At 39.0% G+C, this 24,179-nt stretch overlaps 1 protein-coding gene across 2 annotated transcripts in view; it reads right to left on the reverse strand.

The window, feature by feature from the left end:
* LOC134225296 (somatomedin-B and thrombospondin type-1 domain-containing protein-like) overlaps positions 1-24,179 on the reverse strand; it is a 233,189-nt gene that overhangs the window by 208,097 nt on the left and 913 nt on the right. The window lies entirely within an intron of this gene.

Consider the following 24,179-nt stretch of genomic DNA (forward strand, 5'->3'; position numbering starts at 1 on the left):
AGGTAAGAAAAAAGAGTATCTCCCATCACCTCCTATCTATGATCACATCAAGACTCATAACATATGACTATTCTTGTCTAGTATCGGGTATGGTTTGGAAATGTTGTCATCGGTGCTATTCAAAAGTTTTTAAAAATCGTTTTTTACTCAACAAATAACCAAATAAAACATTTGTGAAACGATTTATTTCATTAATTTTCGTTCAGCAAACATTTGTCAATATCTGTTCAACACTTTGGGACAATAATATCAACACTTATCTGTAAATATTACTATTTTTTACAGAATACATGAAAATTGCACATAAAATGCACTTTGATGCTTATTTGACCCCAAAATCCCTTAAATTTCCAACTTTTACCAACAAAATATATTTAGTGCCCTTCTATGGATCCACAGTGAAGAGATAAACACAATTTTAGAACAATGTCTTAAAGATAAAATGACAAATAGTTTGGAAACTCGCGTTATATGGGGCATTAGGGCAAAACGAGCTCAATAACTACATACAGAAGCGTTCCACGTCCATAAAACAGCACTCACTGAATTCTTTGCAAAATTCCCTTTCGAATAAACTCTTGATCTCTTCTGTAAGTTGTTCGTAGAAAAAGTTATCAATTTTTTCCACCTTTGAAATCGGATTTCCCCATTGTGGAATGCCTCCGAGAATAACAAGTTGTCAATCGTCATCAGGCAGCCGTGACGATAAAGCGCATCTTCCAATACGCTACCGCATGGGCTGAGCATCCGGCGACTGACGAGGGTTTGGTGGAGGGGCTGGGATTCGAACCCATGCCCATTCGCTTGTAAGGCGAACGTGTAACCAACTACGCTACGGGACGCCCCTAACGGGCCAATACTGTAGTACCAATACTGTAGTATATTACTTAATGTATGTTCGGGTTCGAGACGAGCCAGCCTCGGGCTGAAAGTCTCGGTAGGTATATGCATTGTAACACGAAGTTTTATCCGCTAAAAACTAACTAACTAACTAAACTATCTAAACTAACTAACTTAAAAAACTAACAGTTGAAAACAGTTCCGAAACTGATTTGCTATATTCCAATATATTGTTACTTGTTGGTCTAGTGAAAAATATTCAAGTCAATATTCTAGAGTGTACTTGAAACGATGCAAATAAAAATTTGGTGGCGTATAAACTTCATGAAGATCTCTGGAAAAGTTTTGGAAATCTATGTGATGTGATGCATCCATAGCTTGATTTTCCATTATTCTATGAGTTAATCCCTTCCTTACAATTTAAATTCAAATATTTATCAAATTAATTAAAATAATCGAAATTTGAATTTGTATGAGAATATATTGGACATGGTGAAAAAATAAGTCATCCATTTATTGGATTTTTAAATATCCATATATACGTTTATACACGTTTATACACTATCCGTTGTGAGCAGTTGGAAATCGATCCTTATCCCCTAAATTCCAGTTACTATACAATCACCATTATGATACTATCCCGATGCCGAAGGGTAATTTAATCAGGAGAAATTGTATTCATTCTTCCAGATTCCTCATGTTTGCATAGGCCAACTCGTCCATGATCCCATTCTGCCAATTGCAAAAAAATGATGATAATAGACTATTGATTGCATTGTTGTCCATCGTCAGGGGTTATTTATTGTTGGGACAACAACCAATCAGAATGCTTGCTTCTTATTTCAATTTGTCATGCTCTGGAGAATTCAATCCATGAAATGGTTGGCTTGGATTGTGTTGAGGCTAACATTGGGCTATAATAAAATATTGAAGCGACTTTCTAGATTCTACTTTGGATTGATGTTCTTAGTGGTATGGTTTCTTATTCCTTCCAAGAAAATAATAACTTGTATCAAACAAATAAGTTCAATTCATTATAGGACTTGAGCTATGTTTGAATAATCGATATAACCATTTTTACCTGTTACAAGCAAATAGAAGAAATATTACTCATCAAATTTCAGACCGCATCGTGCTTTCGTGCAGTGCGGTTCTAACCTAAGCTATTTTAATTTCAACAGTGCTTCTCAGCGCTACGATCTACCGTTACGATCTTTGCGAGGACCCGTGCCTTCTTTTTACGTTGGACCCGTTTGCGGAAGTAAAATTCCGACAAGCGGTGGTAATCCTGCAGGGACACCGTTCTGGGGAAAAACCTCTTAGAAGGTCACGTCTCAACGCTCAGCAATGAGCATTAATAAAAAATAAGAGGAGGAGCGAGTCTCTGAATTCTCCACTGCCTTCTAAGAAACAAGGTTTTAAGATCGTCCTGCCAAAGCGCGGAAAAAATAGAAGGAAGCTGGAGACTTCAAATGTTCCTAACATTGGAAATAATTCTTCTCCTATCGAACTGAGCAATCAGTTCGATTTGATTCACGACGAGCAAACCGAATCTACCTCTAGCCCAGGTGATTCGATCCATGCGAAAATGCAAAGGATTCCGCCAATTGTGGTATCTGTTGCCGAGTTTTCTGGTTTTAGGAATGAGATTTTGAGTAACCTTCAGGGGATCAAGGTTTCATTTCAGATTGCCAAGAAGGGTGACGCCCCGTTTTGCGGGGATCCTTTGACGATCTCAAACGTCTTCTTCAGTATTCAACTGAGAAGCGGCATAAAATCTTCACATACGACGACAAAACTGAGCGATTGTTCAAAGTCGTCTTGAAATGTCTCCCCAGTGATGATAAATCACTGGATGAAATTAAAATTGAAATTACTTGGATTTTCACCAGTCCAAGTAAATAAGATGAAAAAGAAATCTCGCTCTGGTACTTCCCAGAGGGGTATTTCTCAAAAACTGTCCTAAAACAAATTCCCTAGGTGTTGTACATGAATCTATGACAAAAGGTCGAAAGGCAAAAGGTCGAAAGGGCAAATAACAAGTCGAAAGGGACAGACGGTCAAAAGGACAAAAGGTCGAAAGGGACAACAAGTCGAAAGGGACAAAAGGTCGATCAAGAACAAATTGATAACAAGTTTTGTGTATTCCAAAGGAATTTGTGAAATGCATTTAACTTCAAGCAGTAATAACACACTCTTCTCATTAATCAAAGTTGAAGAATGAGTAATTTTCAAAGAAGGAGTAATTACTGTGAAACAATAATCGATAGAGATAAAAAAAATGGTTAAATTAGGAAATGAATAAATTTTGTATTGCACGAGACAGAGTTGTCCTATACAGTTGGCAGAAAAATGCTCTTTTATTTTTCACTATTTTTACCAATTAAATAAAATTGATTCAATGAGTACCAATAATAGATGGATATTTTGGTTTTCCAAATGTAACATCGATCTGCTAAAATAGTGCACGTAGTGACTGACACGCAGACGCGTATATTGAAAATACACCTGCGTGTAATACACGCCGGTGTATTTGATGTGCGGCGTGCGCTATTTTGACGAATCGAAGTGACATTTAGAAAACTCAAACATCCATCTATTAGTTGTACTCACTGAATGAATTTCGACCTTTTGTCCCTTCGACCTTTTGTCCCTTCGACCTTTTGTCTTTCGACCTTTTGTCCCTAACTCGTTGTAGATACTGAAAAAAACATAAAAGAAGGATCTCACGAAGTTTTCTTACAATTCCTTCTTTAAATTTTGGAAGGAATATTATTAGGAATATCCAAAGAAATTTCTGGATTTATCTCCGATGCAATTTCCGGTGGATTTTCAGAAGAAATCCCAAGATATTCAGAAAGATTTTTCGGAGGAATGACCTACAGATCTTTATTTGGAAATTTTGTTCAGTATTCCCTTACAAATTCTTTTAGAAATAGGGGGAATGACTGTGGCAGGTTTTGTTCTATTATTGTCTGGGGTTTTTTTTATGACTGATTATGCTCAAATGGCCTAAACATTCTTTGCATATCAAAGAATTTTGTGGCCAAATTTCATAAAATTCGGTCGACAAAAACCCCGTTGCCAATAATAGAACAAAACCTGCCAAAGCCGTCTTTTCCCCTACCTTCAAAAATTGTTTTAGGAGAAATACCTCAGAATTTTTTTATAATGTAGTATAATTTTGAATCAAATGTACTGATTTCGAATGAGTGTGTACTTTTGCTTTGTATAGATTATGTCTGTTTTATGTTCAGTGTGTTTTCGTCAAATTTTTTTGTTTAGTGTGTAAAATTGTTTTGTTAGGCCTTGTTCAAAAATTAGGTGAGAAATTTGAAAAATCGAACAGAAGTATCTCGCCCATAGTAACGGTCGGACGCGAATAAACGAGTTTTCTAAACCACGCATCATTTTCCATCGTCCGAAAAGATACCCTACAGTAATCAGAAGTGGGATAGAAAACGCTGGAAAATTCGTAATCGCGTCGTAGTCTTGGTTGTAATTATGAATCGAATGAATAAAAGTGATCTGATGGAATGGTTGCGGGACAATCAAATCGATTTTCCGCAATCCGCAACGGTGCGACATCTGCGCTCACTATACAAAGACCATGTTGGGGCCCAGGGCGGAGCACCCCGTGCTAGTGATAGTGATTCACTGTCAAAACAGGAGGACCCGCTGGATATGGAACTCAGGGTGCTTCAGAAACGGAAGATGATTGCCGATCTACATCGTCAGCTGGATAATTTCGACAATGAGCAGATGCAAGCAAGACCACCAATCATTTCGGATGTTCTTGGTTCCGTCCCGAAATTCTCGGGAAGTGACACGTGTGATGCAAACAGATGGCTACGACTTCGAGTCTACGTGTGAATCCGTTGGAGGTGATGACGACTTCATATATAAGTGTATCCGACGATTGATGGAACCGGGCACAGAAGCAGATTGGTTTCTCCGTGTGGACAAGTCAGCAAACTACCAAGATTTTCGCGTCAGTTTCCTAGATAATTTTGGTCATAATTACGCAGTGGCCGAGGTTATCGACAGACTGCGAAAGACAACGTTCGATGCTGCTCGGATGTCAGTTAAGGGGTATATTCTCATGATGCAGGAGATCGCTTCCAGGGCAAACATCGAGGAAGACCAAACCGTACAATTCATTATCGACGGTTTCCAGGATCGCTCATCGAACATTGCGGTGCTTTACCCTGCCAAGGATTTAGCTCACCTGAAGCAATTGTCGCGCCGCTACATTCAGCTGTGCGAAATGTATCCAACACCGGGCACATCCCTGTCGGCAAAGCAAAAACTGAAGCCCGTATTGCCGAAACCAGAACCTCTACGCTGCTACAATTGTTCGGGTATCGGTCATCTGTCTGCGACCTCTGTAAGGAACCACGCCGAGCAAAAGGCTCTTGTTTCCGCTGTGGCTCGACTCAACATCAACTGAAGAAGTGTCCGAAACCAAACCCTCGCAACAATAATCAAGTGGCTCTGGCCGATGAATTCCGACAGAATACCAACGTGGATCGTTCATCCGTTAGCGAGCTAGGAGCTGTCTTGTCGGAACTAAACATTGTAAGTATTGCTTTCTCAATTAATAATAACAAACATTCATGTACCACTGTACTTTCTTTATTCGATACGGGCAGTCCAATTAGTTTCGTAAGGCGATCGGTGGTCCCACAAACTACGGGACCGAGGGAGACAATGGATTCAGGATATAAAAGCATAGGAAATTATCCACTGTGCACATACGGGATAATTGGAGCAAATGTCTCCTTTCGCAATCGCGAAATATGTTTGAAGGTACATGTAGTACCGGACAGTTTTCTTTGTGTTCCACTATTACTCGGACGTGATTTTTTGAAAAAAGTTGGATTTACTTTGTACGATACAAGATGTTTTGATGTTATGAATACGAAACCAAAAATTGAATTTGGACCCTAACCGAATAAAAATTTCTGGAGAAGTGCTACATTGTGTGTTTCAGAAAATGCCCTGTTGAAATCAGAGCCCACTACATGCCATCGTTGTAATGTTATTCCTGCCATGCCAAAATTTGAGCCACCTTATCTGGAATTATTAAATGGATTGCCAGTTAATACGTACCCTAAAATATGCGATGTAAGTGATTCCGTTCCTATAAATTCCGTTCCGACAGATGCCGTACCGATGTATTCCGTTCCTCTTGAAGATAGTGATTCCATTCGTATACATGGTTGTTATTCAGTACCTGATGTATTCCATATTGATCTAGACCATAACGGTTGTGATTATGTTATTATCCCTGACCTGAGCCTTGGCTACCGATCCGAGATATTGCAGATAATTCTGGAAGATTACCTTGATCTTGAGAATATCCCTATCCAGGAGCACAGTTATGAAATGAGATTGAAGCTAACTTCCGATATCCCAATTAGTTTTTCACCTAGAAGACTTTCGTATTCCGATAAATTGGAGTATCGTCGTATCGTCGAAGACTTGTTGACTGCTGGGATCATACGTCCTAGTGATTCCCCTTATGCATTTCCGATGGTCTTGAGGACGAAAAAATCCGGTGAAAAGCGAATGTGTGTCGATTACCGATCGTTGAATAAATTAACCGTGGGTGATAGTTACCCGATGCTGTTAATAGATGGCTGTTTGGAACGTGTTGAGGGATAAAAGTACTTCACCACACTGGACTTTAAAAACTGGATTTCATCAAGTTAATGTAGCTGAGGACACCGTTCCATATACGGCTTTTGTCACACCTTGTGGCCAGTACGAATATTTTAAAATGCCATTTGGATTACGAAACGCTCCGGCAGTGTTTCAGAGGTTTATAAATTTCGTACTGGCACTATTCATCAAAGAAGAATCTGTTACTGTCTACCTGGACGATATCACAATAGCAACACTCACGATTCAGGAACATTTCGCAGTTTTGCGGCGTGTACTTAGAGTTCTGGCAAGATTTAGACTGGAGATAAAGTTCAAGAAGTGTCAGTTCTGCTTTACGTAGATCGAGTTATTGGGTTTCACTGTGAGTGAAGTTGGTATAAGACCAAATCGTTCACATTTGAGTGCGATTGATAAGCTGCCGTTTCCATATAACGTAAAGCAGCTAAGTAAATGTCTTGGGCTATTCTCCTATTTCCGTAGGTTTGTACCATCTTTCTCAACCATTGCTATGCCATTACGTGCTCTGACAACACCAGGAGCGAAATTTGACTTTGATGAGAAATGTAAAGCGTCGTTTGATACACTACGTAACAAGTTTATTACTTCTCCTGTTCTGATCCTCTACAATCCGAAACGAGAGACGGAATTACATTGTGATGCAAGCAGTGAGGGTTTCGGTGGAATATTGATGCAGAAGCAAGATGGTGGGAAGTTTCATCCAGTAGGATATTTTTCTAAACGGACAACGGCTGCTGAATCACGATATCACAGTTTCGAGCTTGAAATGCTGGCAATTATCTACTCATTGAGGAAGTTTCGTATACACTTAGAAGGCATTCCGTTCCGCATCATTACAGATTGCAATTCGCTTACTATGACACTCAATAGGAAAAGTGTAAACGCTAGGATTGCCAGATGGGCTCTTGAGTTAGAGAACTATCATTAGACAATTCAGCTTCGTAATGGCAACCTAATGAATCATGTAGATGCCCTAAGTCGGCTTTCAGTTGCCTCTATCATGACATTTGACAACTTGGACCAAGTGGTTTCCGCAGTTAATCTTGATGATCTTGATTTCCAACTTCAAATTACGCAAGGTCGTGATAAGGATATTATACAGCTGAGAGAAAAGTTGGAGAATGGATTGATGAAGCATTTCACTCTCGAGGATGGATTGGTATATCGCTGTAGCCTATCAGGAAAACTTCTGTTTTATGTACCGAAGGAGATGCAAACGAATATTATACGCAGCTTACATGAGATGCCATATGGGAATTACCAAGACTCATGCACAACTCCAGATGCATTACTGGTTCCCAAATATGAAGACAGAGGTGGAGAAATTTGTTAAGAATTGTGTTCGTTGTATTTTCAATTGCGTGCGTTGCATAGCATTCCGAAGAAACCCGTTCCTTTTGACACGATCCACATTGATCACCAAATTTGTTAAGCTATATCCAGTGCATTCAACCAGCACTAAAGAAGTGTGTGTATGTCTTGATAAGTATTTTGACAACTTCAGTCGACCAAGAAGGATCATTAGTGATCGTGGAACTTGTATTACATCTTACATCATAGTTCAGTTCATATCTTCTAGACAACAATATTGAGCATGTAAATGTTGCCACTGCTTCCCCTCAAGCAAATGGACAGTCTAAACTAACGGAATCTGTGCAACATTCGGATTGGTGTAAAATGTTGGGGAAAGTAGAATATGCTGTGAACAATTCTATTCATTCGAGTACCAGGCAGACACCAAGTATACTTCTGTATGGAGTCCAGCAGCGTGGTCGCGACGTGGACGTGCTTTCTGAATTTCTTGACGATAAGATGAATGAAAGTAATTGCGATTTCGTAAGGGACTTAGAATCGTTGCGACAAACCGCTTCAGAGCGTTCAACACTTTCTCAGAATCGTAATTTTGAGTTACACGAGAGAAAACATAAAGCTCCAATTGCGTTCTCTGAAGGGGATTACGCTGTAATTAGAAATATTGATACAACTATTGGTACCAACAAAAAGTTCGTTTAAGTTTAAAGTTTAAAGGTCCATACCGTATACATAAGGCTCTTCCAAATGACAGATACGTTGTGAGGGATATCGAAAATGGACAGATATCACAGTTACCATATGATGGCATAATAGAATCGTCGCGCATGAAAAAGTGGGCTGATTGGCGTGACGCAGACGATAGTGGCTCTGATTCGAAACAACAATAAATAACTACAAAATTTAGAACCCGGGTAGACGAGAGTTGCTCATTAACAGTAAAACGTGATATTGATAACAAAACATGATATTAACTTGTTTGAAATAAGAGTAAAAATAACAAAAAAAATGCACCGAAATATCATAAAAATATCAGGTTTTGCCATTAACAAGAACTTATTAATATCTTGAGCCATTAGTTTGTTCTTGTTAATAGCAAAATCTGATATTTTTATGATATTTTGGTGCATTTTTTTGTTATTTTCGCTTGTTATTTTTACTCTTATTTCAAACAAGTTAATATCATGTTTTACTATCAATATCACGGCTTCTACCCGGGAAGGCAATACATATGTGTTTGTGTTTCTATGTTGTGTGTGTGTTTGTCATTTGAGATCGAGGCGATCTGGAGTCAGGTATGGCCGAATTGTAGTATAATTTTGAATCAAATGTACTGATTTCGAATGAGTGCGTACTTTTGCTTTAGATTATGTCTTATGTTCAGATTATGTTTTATGTACAGTGTGTTCCCGTCATTTTTTTTTGTTTAGTGTATAAAACTGTTTGTTAGTCCTTGTTCAAAAAATAGGTGAGGAATTTGAAAAAATCGAACAGAAGTATCTCGCCCATAGTAACGGTCGGACGAATTTTCTAAACCACGCATCATTTTCCATCGTCCGAAAAGATACCCTACAATAAAATCCTTGGAAAGTCCAAATTATTTTCTGAAATACCTTGCGAAATTTCTCCGAAAATTTCTTAGAAATTCCCTCGGAAATAATTTTAGAGATTCCTTTAAGAATTCCTTTGCAAATTTTTCAAAGAATTTTTTCTGGAGTTCTTTTTGAAATTCCTTCAGTAATTCTCCTAGAAATTTGTAAATTTCATTCCAAATTTGTTTGGACTTCCTCTTCAGAAATTTCTTCAAGAATACCTACCAAAATTGTTTCAGAAAAACCTTCCAAAATTTCTTTAGAAGATTTCGTTTTATTAATTGGAAATTCCTCCGGAAATTTATTTAGAAATTCCTTAAGGCTTTTGAATATTTCTTTAGAGATTCTTTTGGTAATCAGAAATTCATTCAGACATTCTTTTAGGAATCATTCAGAAGTTACTTCAAGAGTTCCAGAAATTTCATCTGGAAATTCCATTGACATTTCCGTTGGGAAAATCCATTAATTACGTAACGCAAAAATTGCCCATTCTCAACCCCCTCCCCCCTATGTCACATTTTTTGTATGGAGCATCTGAAAATTTTGTATGGATCGTCACAATTCAGGTAACCCCCCTTCTGAGCGTTACGTAATTTATGGATGTTCCCTTAAAATTCTTCCGAAAATAAAAAAAAATCCTTTATTCATGGCGAAGTCGAGTGACGTGACTATGATCTTCAATAAATTGCCGGAAAAAAATCCTGCAGCATTTTTAAAAGGAATTTTGTATGGTTTCACTAAAAGCAAGAGGATTTTCCGAAGGAATCCCTGGAGAAATGACAAAAGGAGTTAATGGCGTAATTTTCTAAATTATTCCTGTAGGGAATTCCTGGAGTGGAAAGAGTTTCTAAAGGGTTTTCAGAAGAAATTATCGAAGAAATTCCTGGAGACATTTCAGAATGAATTACCAAAGAAATTTTAAGGGGGAAACCTTAAAGACTTCGGGAAGATATTGTAAAGAAATTTGTGAAGAAATTGCTGAAGCTAATTCCGAAGGAATTCTTACAGAAATTTACGAAGAAATTTCCAGTTTCCAAGAATTTTCGAAGAAATACCCATCAGAAATTCCAAAGAAATTTTAAGATTTATCAAAAATTCTTCCGGAACATTTGGTGGGTCTTTTTTAATGGATTATAAAATTGTGCAGAAAATCAGTTTTTAGCCTTGCGAGCAAAGGCGTAGGATTGCCAATCCGGAGATGGCGAATTCGATTCTCGGTCCGGTCTTAGGATGTTTTCAGGTTGGAAACATTCTCAACACCCTGGGCATAGGGTATCCATTGTACTAGCCACACAAGATATATACTCATGCAATGACGGGCATAGAAAAGCTTTCAATGAATAACTGAGGAAATGCTAATAAAATACTAAGTTGAAAAGCAGGCCAAGTTACAGTTGGAATGTAGAGCCATAGAATAAGAAGAAGAATAAAATTTCATGGAAAATATTCGATTTGGTGGATTACGGCTCCTCAGCTTAGCTCCGCCAGTGCTAATCATGCCAATAATGCACTGCTCAAATAAGGTTTTACATTTTAATCATTATTTTAAAAAGTGGAAGCAAAAAGTAACAGCTCGACGTGTTATTTTGATGTTTTATATACAAAACTATCAATAGATCATAGCTCAACAAAGCTTATTTAACTGATGACCTCTATCAGTAACGTAAATCCTGACATAATCCGTTCATCCACCCAATTAGCATCACCAAATTACCCAGAAACTGTCGAATTGCTCAATTTCACTCAAATACAATCACAGGCAGACCGATTCCGAGGAGCGCCATCCAAGAGCCAATCCATTTTACCCTGAATCGACGATTTGAAAGTCTTCCCAAACAAACAGACAGACAGCCATAGCACGGAGGGTATCCTCCTTCCAAAAGGTTTCGGTTTTTATCGCTGCAGTCGATTTAATCGGATCTTGCTCCTTACGTACAATCGAATGCGCTGGCTGTTCGCATTATTACAACATTTAGCTCGCGCGCGCCCGTCAGTCAAAGCTAAAGCTCAACCGAAACTGGAAACGTTCAATTGCTGGGGCGGTGGTGGAGATGGGAAGACTGGGAAGGCGCCCAATGGCGCATGGAAAAAGGTCAATTAATGGCGAGGTCGAGTGACGTGATTACGATCTTCTTCAATTCGCCACCCACTCTTTTGGATTCAATGTGGCAGCCTATTTTAGCGCTCGGCTAAAAAGGTAAACAATTCCAGGTCGGTGCTATTTGGCTGGGTGCTGTTGTGAAATTCTTCCTTCTTGGATAATAGGCTTTCAACAGGCCATTGCAGATTGAATTACTGGTGCCCTTTAGCTAGGAGAAACATGATTTCTCGCTAAACGTTATCCAGAAAAGCACTTTTGATCAGAGACTAATCATTATTACGGTGGAATATGCTTGAAATAAACAGCATCATATTTCTGGAAATCTGGGAATTTGTTGATAGATGTTGAAATCAAGTCAGGCTGTAGAAAATCAAAAAGTTATAACCGCGTTTATGATAATTTGATTCAAAACATATGCAATTTAATTTTATGGAATTATATTGCATATATGTATATTATATATAATCTTCAGCTATAAATTAGCCCTCAGTGACCTTATAATTATAGTTATCTATGGTACAATGTTGGGATCAATATGACCCAAAACAACATACTCTGATTCCCAAAGACACTTTACAGGTGCCAGGAGCGACCAATGTGCCCAAAAATCGATTTCAAGTATCTGTTATTTATATATTGTCAATGCAGATAAAATCAAGAACATGAATGAACTTGCCTCAACTATTCGTCGCTCGACTGGAACGTCGCTGATCGCTGGCGACTCTTTCCAGTAAGTGCTCCAGTCCTCCTGGTAAATTCAATGCGTCGCTGCAGCACCAAACTGGAAAGCGCTCGCTGGTTGAGCGACGCGGCGGTCCAGCGATGACTCGCAGCAATTTGTATGCTTCCCTTATATGACCATTAAGGTCCCAGAAGAGGTCGTTTCCCGGTGACCAATGTATCTCGACCCAGCATATCACCACATAGTCATAAAATTGATGATGGTTTTATCTTTCGAGCGCTATCTGAACCTTATTATTAGTAAGTTTTTGTTAATATCCAAAAAAGGTTTAAAGGCGCGAAAGTTTGTATAAAAACAACACCGTGCATTTAAAGGTTGAGCTTAATAATGTGAAAATGGGTGTGTAATGATCCATTTTAATCCAATTTTGTCGGTTTATATTATTTTGCGACAAAACGGCAGTTAATAGCCATATTCAATTATATTAATTCCACAACTTTACCACGAACTTCCCAATTCTGTAAAGCTGTAGTCCTCATCGAAATAATATACATTTCAATAAATATAATTGTTTCTCGCTCGGCGGAAGCAGTGAATACGTTGACACATAACTCTCTGTCAGAAGCAGATTTTCGCATTTCGACCCCCTGTCCATTTCTGTTGTCATGTTCATATATTACGCATAATAAAGGTACTTTATGTGCGAGTAAGGCAAACGCAACATACGGCTTTTGGAACATCCATCCAACTCACCACTCCCACCGCCCCAAGCCGCAGGCAAGGTTCCAATCTTCTCGAAGTAACACCCGTCCAGTGGACAGAAATGGTGAACTCACTCCACATTACACATGGGTTCCGCTAGGTATGGGACTCCCACGTGCAAAATGATAAAACGAAATGTGGATGTGCGTGTTTCGGTTTTGTTCAAAACACATCGAAGCAAGGCCATTCCTCATTCTATAGGGTTTTCCATTAAGCATCGCCATGTACCTTTTAATAGCGCACAAAAAGACTGGATGGGAGCTGTTTATCTTTCAATTACGAAGTTTTGATGGCAACTTAATTTAATGGAGCTCATAAAATTTTCAAACACGCTTTAATGATTTTACCCCCATTGAGACCGCACCACAACATTACTCATTGTCATATGTGCTTAGAGCAGTAATGATACGGGGAGCAAATTGGGATATTTGAGCTTTGAGGCAGAACAATACAGCCAGGTTGTTTTCACACGTTTTTGCCTTTCTCGTACACTACGTACGAGTAATTGCCTTTCTCGTACACTAAGTACGAGTAAAGGCTATATATTCCCTCAAAAACCAAACTATAGAAAGCCCTGAGACCTATAGTGTAATCGACTCAGTTCGACGAATTGAGGTGATGTCTGTGAGTGTGTGTGAAAATTGGTTGGATCGGAGTATGGGATCAAAAGTTAAGGCTCAAATATAACTTTTTTAAACAAACAAAAACGCGTAAAAAAGTCTAGCTCACTGTTAGAGCACTTACCCTCAAACGATTTGCAACAGGTTGCATTTGACGCCGAATCCTGACGCTGAACCCCGAACCTCGAAAAGATACAACTTTTATAGATGTTTTGATGTAATTAATCTTAATCTTCGCTCAGGATCATACACGCTTGTAATCTTGTAATCTTGTAATATCAACGCACCCTCTGACCATAGCCTATCTGCGTTGTATTTAAATACCGCTGAGCGATACGTCTACCGGGCAACACGTCCGGTGTGCACTGCACTAAGATCTCCTTAGATGCAACCGGACCGAGATCTTACTTAAGGCTCCGAAGGAAACTATGAGATTTTCTCGAAGTCTTGAAGTCTTCTTCATCATTGGTCGTCTGGAAAGAGGTAGATAAAAGAACTGGGCCGCTTTCACTCGCCAGCTCGCAAAACATTAGTAAGTTATTAATCCTACTACAAAGACAAAAATACAGTTCTTATAATTCTGCCTTATTAATGGTTATCATACATGCATATCTGCTATTTAACTTAACTAAAAACATATCCTCAATACTTAATAAAACGATAACTGTATATAGTTTCTATTATTGTCCATACCTACTATTATACCTACTATTCAATCTAGGATTCCAAATCGGATAAATTAATTCAGTTCCTAACTAAAAGATTATCCTCAACGCTTTGGCTGTCAATAGTCTTCACAATATGAACCCTGAAGGTTATAACTTGTTCAATCCTACATCTGTTTATATTAAAACTCAATCCTAACTGCCCCGAAACCGCTTTCAACACACAATAGCCCCGAGCACAGCCACTACATGCGACCCCCAGGACCCCAATCGAGGACGGCCTACACTATATACCATTACAACGCAGAGCTTACACCCTCTCCTGGGCTGTGTGACGCTGAAAACATGCTCCTAACATTTGATGCCTAAAAAATAAAAATAATTAAAATAATTACACTAAATCTTACACTTTGAGCGATCCCGGCTGACATTCGCGTTAAACAATGTGTTCCATGAGTGCTGATCACTCATGATAACGCACCGAATCGAGAAAAAAATGCAATGTAACGCAGAGTTTAAACCCTCTCCTGCGCTAAGTAATGCTGAAAACCTAACTTTTAGGAATTTGATTCGTAGAAACAAATTACACCCGGTTCTTTTTTTACACGCGTGGGTTTTAGTTGATTACGACCTTTAGCGTTGATGAAACTATGAATTAACTCCATGAAAAAAATCACGAAAAATTGAAGAAAATTCAGGTGGTATTCAAAAAGCTGTGTAAAATCAGGTTAACCGGGAAATTAAAGAATACCAACCGTGTAAAAAAAATATTGGGTGTACCTATACTGAAATTGTTGCGTGGCAAAATAAGTTATAGTATTAGCTAATTTAGTTAAACCCTGACTGCCCCACATTATACTGTCCCGTTTGGAGTCATCCAGTGGCACTTGGTCTTAACATTCGTTTTCTTTTTAAATTCTACAACATTTCTTCACGCTTACCCCCCATATTAATCATATGTACAACGAATGCTTGACTATTACTATACTAAGTATAGTAAAAGACCGGAAGTAGTCATGGGGCCAGCCACCACCTTCGCTCAGGATCATACACTCCTGAACAAAAATTCATACACTCCTGAACAATTTTTTTTGAAAAGTAGCACCAGCCATTCCCATGACCGGGTGATTTTTTTCATTTTTGAACTGTCACTTTTAGGTTTAATTCTCCAATTGAGACAGACCCTTAGTGATACAAAACGTAGTAAAACGATCGAAAACGTAAATTTATTACGTATTTACAAAGTAAATTTACTCTATTTTGTGATTCAATTTTGAATGCTACCGTTATTTATATATTTATTTATTCAGACGAACCGTCCGCCATCTACACCCCACCACATATGGTACGCAGCATTTTCCTTTCGAAAACTCCAAGTGCGCGTCGTCTTCGACGTGTTGATGACTAGTCCGATCCGCTTAGCTTCCCTCTTCAGTCTGATGTAAGCTTCCTCCATCATCTCACAGTTACGTGCCATAATATCTATGTCGTCGGCTAAGCCGAATAGCTAGACGGCCTTATTGGAAATTGTACCACTCGTGTTAATCCCTGCTCTTCGTATTACCCCTTCCAAAGCGATGTTGAATAGCAGACACGACAACCTTGCCGTAACTCTCTGCGCGTTTTGAAGGGACTCGAGAATGCCCCTGAAAATCGAACTACGCACATCACCCGATCCATCATGGCTTTGACCAACCGTGTCAGTTTATCCGGAAATCCGTGTTCGTACATTTACTGCAATAGCTGGTCCCGATCGATTGCATCATATGCGGCTTTGAAGTCGATGAATAGATGATGCGTGGGCACATTGTATTCGCGGCATTTCTGCAGTACTTGGCGAATGGCGAACACCTGGTCCGTGGTGGAGCGTTCGCCCATAAAACCCCCCTGGTACTGCCCACGAACTATCTTGCAATTGGTGCTAGTCGACGGCATAAAATTTGGGAGAGTACCTTGTAGGCGGCGTTCCGAAATGTGATTGCGCTGTAGTACAATCCAGCTTATCGCCCTTTTTGTAGATGGGACACACGACACCTTCCATCCACTCCTGCGACAAAACTTCCTCCTCCCAAACCATGGTAATGACCCAGTGTAGCGCTCTAGTCAGTTCCTCACCACCGTGTTTAGAAAGAGACAGGAACACCGTCTTCGACCAGAGGTCGTACAGACTGAACACTTAAACACCTAGCATTAGACAATGGACATATAACACCCAAAGGACCAGTGGAGAATTTTTCGATCACGAAAAGTTTCCTCCTTACCGGGGCGGGAATCGAACCCACACTCCATAGCACATGCGTCTAGACGATTGACGTCGCTAACCGCACGGCCACGAAGCTCACAGTTCTCCTGGTAGTTGGTCAACCCTGGTTGTTTTTCAGCCGTCCAATCTCATCTTGGATTTCCTGGAGCCGGTAAAATTATGTCCTTCGCGCGTTCTCCCAGGTTCATCACCATACCGCCATCTTCGTCTGCCACATCACCATTCAGGTGTTCTTCGTAGTGCTTTTTTCGATCACCTCACGGTCGTTTGTAAGAAGGTTCCCCTTTATGTTTACGCATATCAGGCTGTGGCACGTGGCCCTTACGTAAACGGTTCAACTTCTCAAAGAACTTTTGTGTGTTATTAGCGCGGTACAGTTTCTCCGTCTCTTCACGGTCTCGATCTTCCTGCTGGCGATTTCTCCGCCGGAAAACAGAATTTTGTATGTTCCGCGCCCGTTTATATCGTGCCTCGTTCGCCCTCGTGCGGTGTTGCAGCAATCTCGCCCATGCTGCATTGCATCCAAACATAGTCGATTGTCAGCACTTCTTTTCCAAAGAAGAGACAAATAAAAGTTAATTGAGCAAAAATAACAATTTTTGAAAACTCAATTAAATATGTACAATGTACTTAAATGTAATTAAATTCACAACTAAATATGTACAATGTACTTAAATGTGACAACAGACCACCGTCCCCTGCTTATCTTCCACCGATTTCCACGCAACAAGATCCATTCAACGCGGAATCTTGTATCATTGATACCTATTGAAAATTGATCAGATCCGACTATAGGCTCAGAAATTATGGTCATTTTTTTATACGCAAAATGTATTTCAAAAACTTATTTTTTTTTGCCGGTGCTTATCCTCAACCGATTTACTCGAAACAAGTTGCCTTAAACAAGGTTAAGATGTCGAATTCGTTTTAAACCTGGGTGCCAACCCGAATTCTGAATGAAAAAAAAACATTTTCAGTTCAGGAAATCCTCTGGAAGTTTCTTGGGAAATTCCTCCGGAAGTTCCTAGAGGAATTCCTCCGGAAGGTCTTTGAGGAATTCCTCCGGAAGTTCCTTGAGGAATTCCTACGAAGGTTCATTGTTCAAATTCCTTGAGGAATTTCTCCGGAAGTTCCTTGAGGAATTTCTCCGGAAGTTCCTTGAGAAATTCCTCCTTAAGTTCCTTCATGAATTCCTGCGAAAGATCATTCAGGAATTCCTCCATTAATTCATCCAGGAATTTCTTCGAAAAACTTCCTGCTTCCTGGAGTAGCTTCCGTAGGAAATTCTGTGTTAGCTTCCGGGGAAACTCATGAAAGACTTTCGGGAGAATTCCTGGAGGATTATGCTGAGGATTTCTTGGAAGAACTTCCGGTAGAACTCCTCCAAGAACTTCCGGAAGAGCTCCTCCGTTTCCACAGGAATGCCTCTAGGAACTTCCAAAGAAATTCCTCAAGGAACTTCCGGATGAATTTCTCAAGGAACTTCCGGAGGAATTCCTCAAGGAACTTCCGGAGGAATTCCTCAAGGAACTTCCGGAGGAATTTCCCAAGAAACTTCCAGAGGATTTCCTAAAGGAATTCTTCAAGGAACTTCCGAAGGAATTCCTCAAAGAACTTTCAGAGGAAGTCCTCAAGAATATTCCGGAGGAATTCCTCAAGGAACTTCCGGAGGAATTCCACAAGGAACTTTAAGAGGAATACCTCAAGGAACTTCCGGAGGAATTCCTCAAGGAACTTCCGGAGGAATTCCTCAAGGAACTTCCGGAAAAAATCCTCAAGGAACTTCCGGAGGAATTCCTCAAAGAAACTTCTGGAGGAATTCCTCAAGGAACTTCCGGAGGAATTCTTCAAGGAACTTCCGGAGGAATTCCTCAAGGAACTTCCGGAGGAATTCTTCGAGGAACTTCCGGAGGAATTCCTTTTTTTTTTTCATTTGAATAGTTGACGAATGTGAGTAGCTGCATCAATCAATCCACCATATTATCCAGAAAATATGGGAGGATGAAGAACTGCCTGCCGACTGGTTGGATGGCCTCATATGCCCAATCTATAAGAAAGGGCACATACTAGAGTGTGCCAATTACAGAGGGATCACCCTTCTGAACTCGGCGTACAAAATCCTGTCGCGTATCCTGTTTAACAGACTGAGACCGCTTGAGGAGTCCTTCGTCGGCGAATACCAGGCAGGTTTTCGTGAGGATGACTCGAAATTAAGTATTCGGGTTGCAGACGAAGTGCCAACCACGTTTGTGATCTTGGGATTGAAGCAGGGCACTTTCGAATTTATTGATCATCATTGCACTCGAGGGCGCTATTAGGAGATCTAACGTGCAGATGAGGGCACTATGATCACACGATCGCATATGCTCCTGGGCTTTGCGGACGACATCGACCTTATAGGAATCGATCGCATAGCTTTTGTAGAGTGGAGTTTTTTTCCCCACTGAAGAGGGAGATGGCGAAGATAGGCTTAACCATTAACTCTACCAAGACGAAGTACATGGTGGCAGGTAGAGATAGAGGAAGACGTATTGGTGTTGGTGCTGAAGCAGTGCTTGATGGGGATGTGTTTGAAGTTGTTGAAGAATTTGTTCACCTTGAAACACTTGTGACATGTGACAATGACGTTTCCCATGAAGTGGAAAGACGTATTGCTGCTGCGAATAGGGCCTTTTACGGATTACGTATCCAGCTTAGGTCCCGCAACATGCAGATGTAAACGAAATTTGCTCTATACAAAACTCTTATTCTACCACTGGCCCTTTACGGACATGAAGCATGGTCGTTTAAAGCGGCGGACCGGAGAGCTTTCGGGGTTTTCGAGCGAAAAGTGCTGCGTACAATACACGGAGGGAAACTAGAAAATGGTGTGTGGCGCAGACGCATGAATCATGAGCTGTATCAAGTATACAAATAAGAAAATATTGTGAATCATATGAAATACGGCAGACTTCAGTGGGCTGGTCACTTAGTGCGAATGTCGGAAGAACGATTAGCGAAAACAATATTCAATAGAGAACTAGATAGGGGCCGGCGACTTCGTGGAAGGCCACGAAAACGCTGGCTGCACGCGGTGGAATCGGACCTGGGGACCCTGAACGTTCGGGGAAACTGAAGGAACATCGCCCAAAACGGACGAATATGGAGCTCTACAATACGCCAGGTACAGGTGTACCGACTATCCAGGTAGGTAGTTGACGCATGAAAACAAATGTCAAATCTGAAATCTGATCATTTTGCTACCTTGTTAAAAGTAACTTCACAGCTCGGGAATTATGTGTAGGGGAAAAGTGGGTAAAACCGACACCTTAAGCAACTTTACAGTTCCCCAATCTATGAAGCAATTTTCCGGTCTGGAAATTTCATACAAACATACTTTGGCTCTTCATGCATCAGTCCATGTGGTCTCAGGACAATATTTCTTGATAGAATTTGATTTATGATGAAAACGCGAACAGTCCATCTTCCAGCCCAAACAGCTGGGGTGTGGGTAAGATCGACACCACATGAGGGTAAAACCGACACATCAAGTCTTTATGGAATTGAACATCATAACAATTCTAAATGATGTTACAACATAATAGAAAATGTTTAACAACACTCATTTTAATTTTTGTGTATGGAATTCATGTTTAGGGATCACCCATAAACGATGGTTGAACCTAATTTTATATATTTAAAATCGTCACCATATATCATATTTTATTTAGTTTCTTTAGCAGGTCGAGGAAAAATATATAGAGTATAAAAATGTTAGTCACAAAATTACTAACTACTGTAAATATTGACCTACATTTAAATTTCACTTATTTTAAAAAGTTGTTTATAACGGCGATTTAAAATAAATGCGTATGGTGCAGTTATGACAAGAAATGAAAATGACCAGTTCCGTGACAAGCTACATGTTTACAGGGGTGAAAATGGATCACGAAAGAACAACACTAGAGAACGGTTTGAATATATCTAAGAGTAAAATATGCCTAAAAATACGGTTATTCTTTCAGCGCTATTGGTATCCGACCTGCAGGCTTTCCTTGATGACCCAATATTACCTACTAGACCTATTGTCACGCCTAATGATGGTATGGCATGTAATCAGTCTATGATTAAGTTATACTCCTCGGCGCCTCGTTTTACAATTCATGAATGATATTATGCGAATGATAAGTCTAATAAAACAGAGGTATTTCGTGATTCGATGGCAGGTGTCGAATTTACCCCAACAGATAACATAATAGTGATGAGATACATGTGGATGTTTATAATTAGAAAAGTTAACTATTTTTCCACAAAATACACAAAATGATGTTCAATTATGGATCAGAGGTGAATTAAATACTGAAAATCAACAAATTATTGTCGAAAAAGCTTATACACCGATGCCAAAATTTTACATAACTTATCTCCTCAATGGTGATCAATGCTAATTGTCTGTTTATTATGACTCTTATACATCTCCGCCAGTTACAAAATGACTAGAAATACAAGAAAACAAACGTTTATTCAAAGTGTGTTGAAATTCTGTCCGATAATCACTTGAAATCAGAGATTTGAAGTGGTGTCGGTTTTACCCGCAGTGTCGGTTTTACCCACAATTCCCCTATCCATTGTACTTGCCACACAAGATATGTACATAATCATGCAACGGCGGACATAGAAAAGCCTTCAATTAAAATTGATTAATTGCTGATAGAACACAAAGTTAAAAAGTAAGCCAAGCTCCAGTTGGAATGTAGACCCATTGAAGAAGAAGTAATAGCGTAAACCAATTTTTTGAACATTTTTAATAATTTTTTCAGATGTTACTTCGAAATTTTCTGCAGAAATTCCTTTCTTTTTAATACCATTTTTTTTCTTTCTGAAATTATTTCCTTTCTAAAACCATGCAAAATACCTGAATTACATCCGAAAATTTTGTTGGAAGAATTCCTTTCGGAAATTACTTCTCATAGGACATCTACAGGAATTTCCAAAGGATTACTTAAAGGATTCCTGAAGGAATATCGGAAAGAACTAATGAAAGCATTTCCAACAAGATGTTTGAAGGAATTTTCGATGGAATTTTTAACTAAATAATCAAAGATTTCCTTAGGGGATTTCCGAAGAAAGGAATTCTCGATGTATTCCTAAAGAAATTCCCAAATTATTTCCCAAAGGAATTCCTAACAAACAAAATTGGAAGGGTTCTTGGAGCTATTTTCGAAGGATTTTTGGATCGTATTTCCAAAAATATCTGATTGATCTAGCTTTCTCGAGCAATACCTACTAAAAAACCCGACTTAATCCACCTACAGTAATATAAAATAACTGATATTATCATGCTTTTATCAATTTCAAAATAAAAAAGGGATATTTCTGGAAATTTTACAATTTTAAAAAAATACAAAAAGACTGCAGATTTGATTTGCCACCTTCAATGGCAATATTACAGTTTCTGTTTAAGCCCAAAAGAGTTCAAATCGGGTCATAGACGGCTGAGATATTGGTGTGACAATTCTTCATTAGTAGTCTGAAAATATGTCTCATATTCGTATTTCACAGATAACTCTGAAACCGAATTTCCGATTGCAGAAAAAAATTAATGAGTCCAATGACAAAAACATAGCTTTCGTTTAAAGATAAAATCGCACAAATCGGTCCAAGGACGACTGAGATCTTGATGGGACATATTTTACCAATGTGTGAAGTTGATACGTCTAATGCTTTATGTTCGTATTTCAGAGATATCTCCGGAACCCTATGTCTAATGGCAAAAACAAAATACAATAGGTTCAATGGCAAAGTCATAGCTTTCGTTTAAAGATAAAATCATGCAAATTGGTTTACAGACGACTGAGATATTCATGTGACATTATTTTGTTAGTTTTCTGAAAATATACTTCATGTTCGTACATATTTCTCACATATCTCTGGAACCAAATGTCTGATTGCAAAAAAAAATTTAACTTGTACAATGACAAAGTCATAGCTTTCGTTTAGTGTTAAAATCGTGCAAATCGGTCCACGGACGGCTGAGATCTCGATGTGACATTTTTGTAACGCACACACGCACACACACACATACATACATGTGCTCAATTCGTCGAGCTGAGTTGATTGGTATATACGACTTGGGTCTCCGAGCCTCGAAAAAAAAAGTCGGTTTTCAAGCGATCTTTATATCCTTCTTAGGATGTAAGAAGGGTAAAAAGGGATATTTCTGGAAATTTAACAATTTTTAAAAAATACAAAGAGACTGCAGATATAATTTGCCGCCTTAAATTGCAATATTACAGCTTCTGTTTAAGCCCAAAAGAGTTCAAATCGGGTCATAGACGGCTGAGATATTGGTGTGACAATTCTTCATTAGTAGTCTGAAAATATGTCTCATATTCGTATTTCACAGATACCTCTGAAACCGAATTTCCGATTGCAGAAAAAAATTAATGAGTCCAATGACAAAAACATAGCTTTCGTTTAAAGATAAAATCGCACAAATCGGTCCAAGGACGACTGAGATCTTGATGGGACATATTTTACCAATGTGTGAAGTTGATACGTCTAATGCTTTATGTTCGTATTTCTCACATATCTCTGGAACCAATTGTCTGATTGCAAAAAAAAATTAAACTTGTACAATGACAAAGTTATAGCTTTCGTTTAGTGTTAAAATTGTGCAAATCGGTCCACGGACGGCTGAGATCTTGATGTGACATTTTTGTAACGCACACATATACGCACACACGCACACACGCACACACACACACACATACATACATGTGCTCAGTTCGTCGAGCTGAGTTGATTGGTATATACGACTTGGGTCTCCGAGCCTCGGATAAAAAGTCGTTTTTTCAAGCGATCTTTATACCCTTCTTAGGATGTAAGAAGGGTAAAAAGAATTAGATTTTTTAGCGTGTTTTTTTGCATGAAAATAAAGTCCGACCATCTGGCTAATTTTCAATAAGAAACAATGGAGAACAATTCCCCGTCGTCGAATGCAAATTGTTGCAAGCAAATCGGATTATGATATGTTCCTAAAAAATGAGTGAGTTTTATTTTGCACACATACATACACTACACACACAGACAGGCATCATCTCAACTTGTCGAGATGAGTTAATTGGTATTTTATACTATGGGTCTCCGGACCTTCTATCGCAAAATCGTCTTTAGAGTAAATATATAACCTTTCCGTTACACTTTGGTGTGCGAGAAAGGCAAAAATCTAAAGGAATTACCTGAATTCTAAATTTCAATAGGAGTTTTCTACGGAAATTCTAAAAAAAAAAGCCAGGGAAATTCCCAAAGAAATTTCTGGCAGAGTTGCTGATGAATGTCAAAAGTAATTTCTTAATTGCGGGAGAATGTGCAAAAGTAATTCCTATTTTCATTTGCGTATTTCTGAAGTAATTTCTAAAAAAATCCTTAATGTATTTCTAATTCATTGATATTTCATTGGATTTTATCGGTGAGACGAACTACCTAAGCTCAAAGTGGAAGGGGGCATTTTCACAAAGGACGATGAAGCACAGAATGGAAAGCCGTCGCATTCAAGCGACAAGTATGGAATCGTATTGAAGTTGAAAACTAAGTAAAACGAAAGTGAAATCGATGTTATTTTGCCTAACTTCCACCCAGGCGCGCACTCACTGAGTACACATAATGTTAGCTCGTAA

The sequence above is a fragment of the Armigeres subalbatus genome, chromosome 3 (genome assembly GCF_024139115.2).
Source record: "Armigeres subalbatus isolate Guangzhou_Male chromosome 3, GZ_Asu_2, whole genome shotgun sequence".
NCBI lineage: Eukaryota > Metazoa > Arthropoda > Insecta > Diptera > Culicidae > Armigeres > Armigeres subalbatus.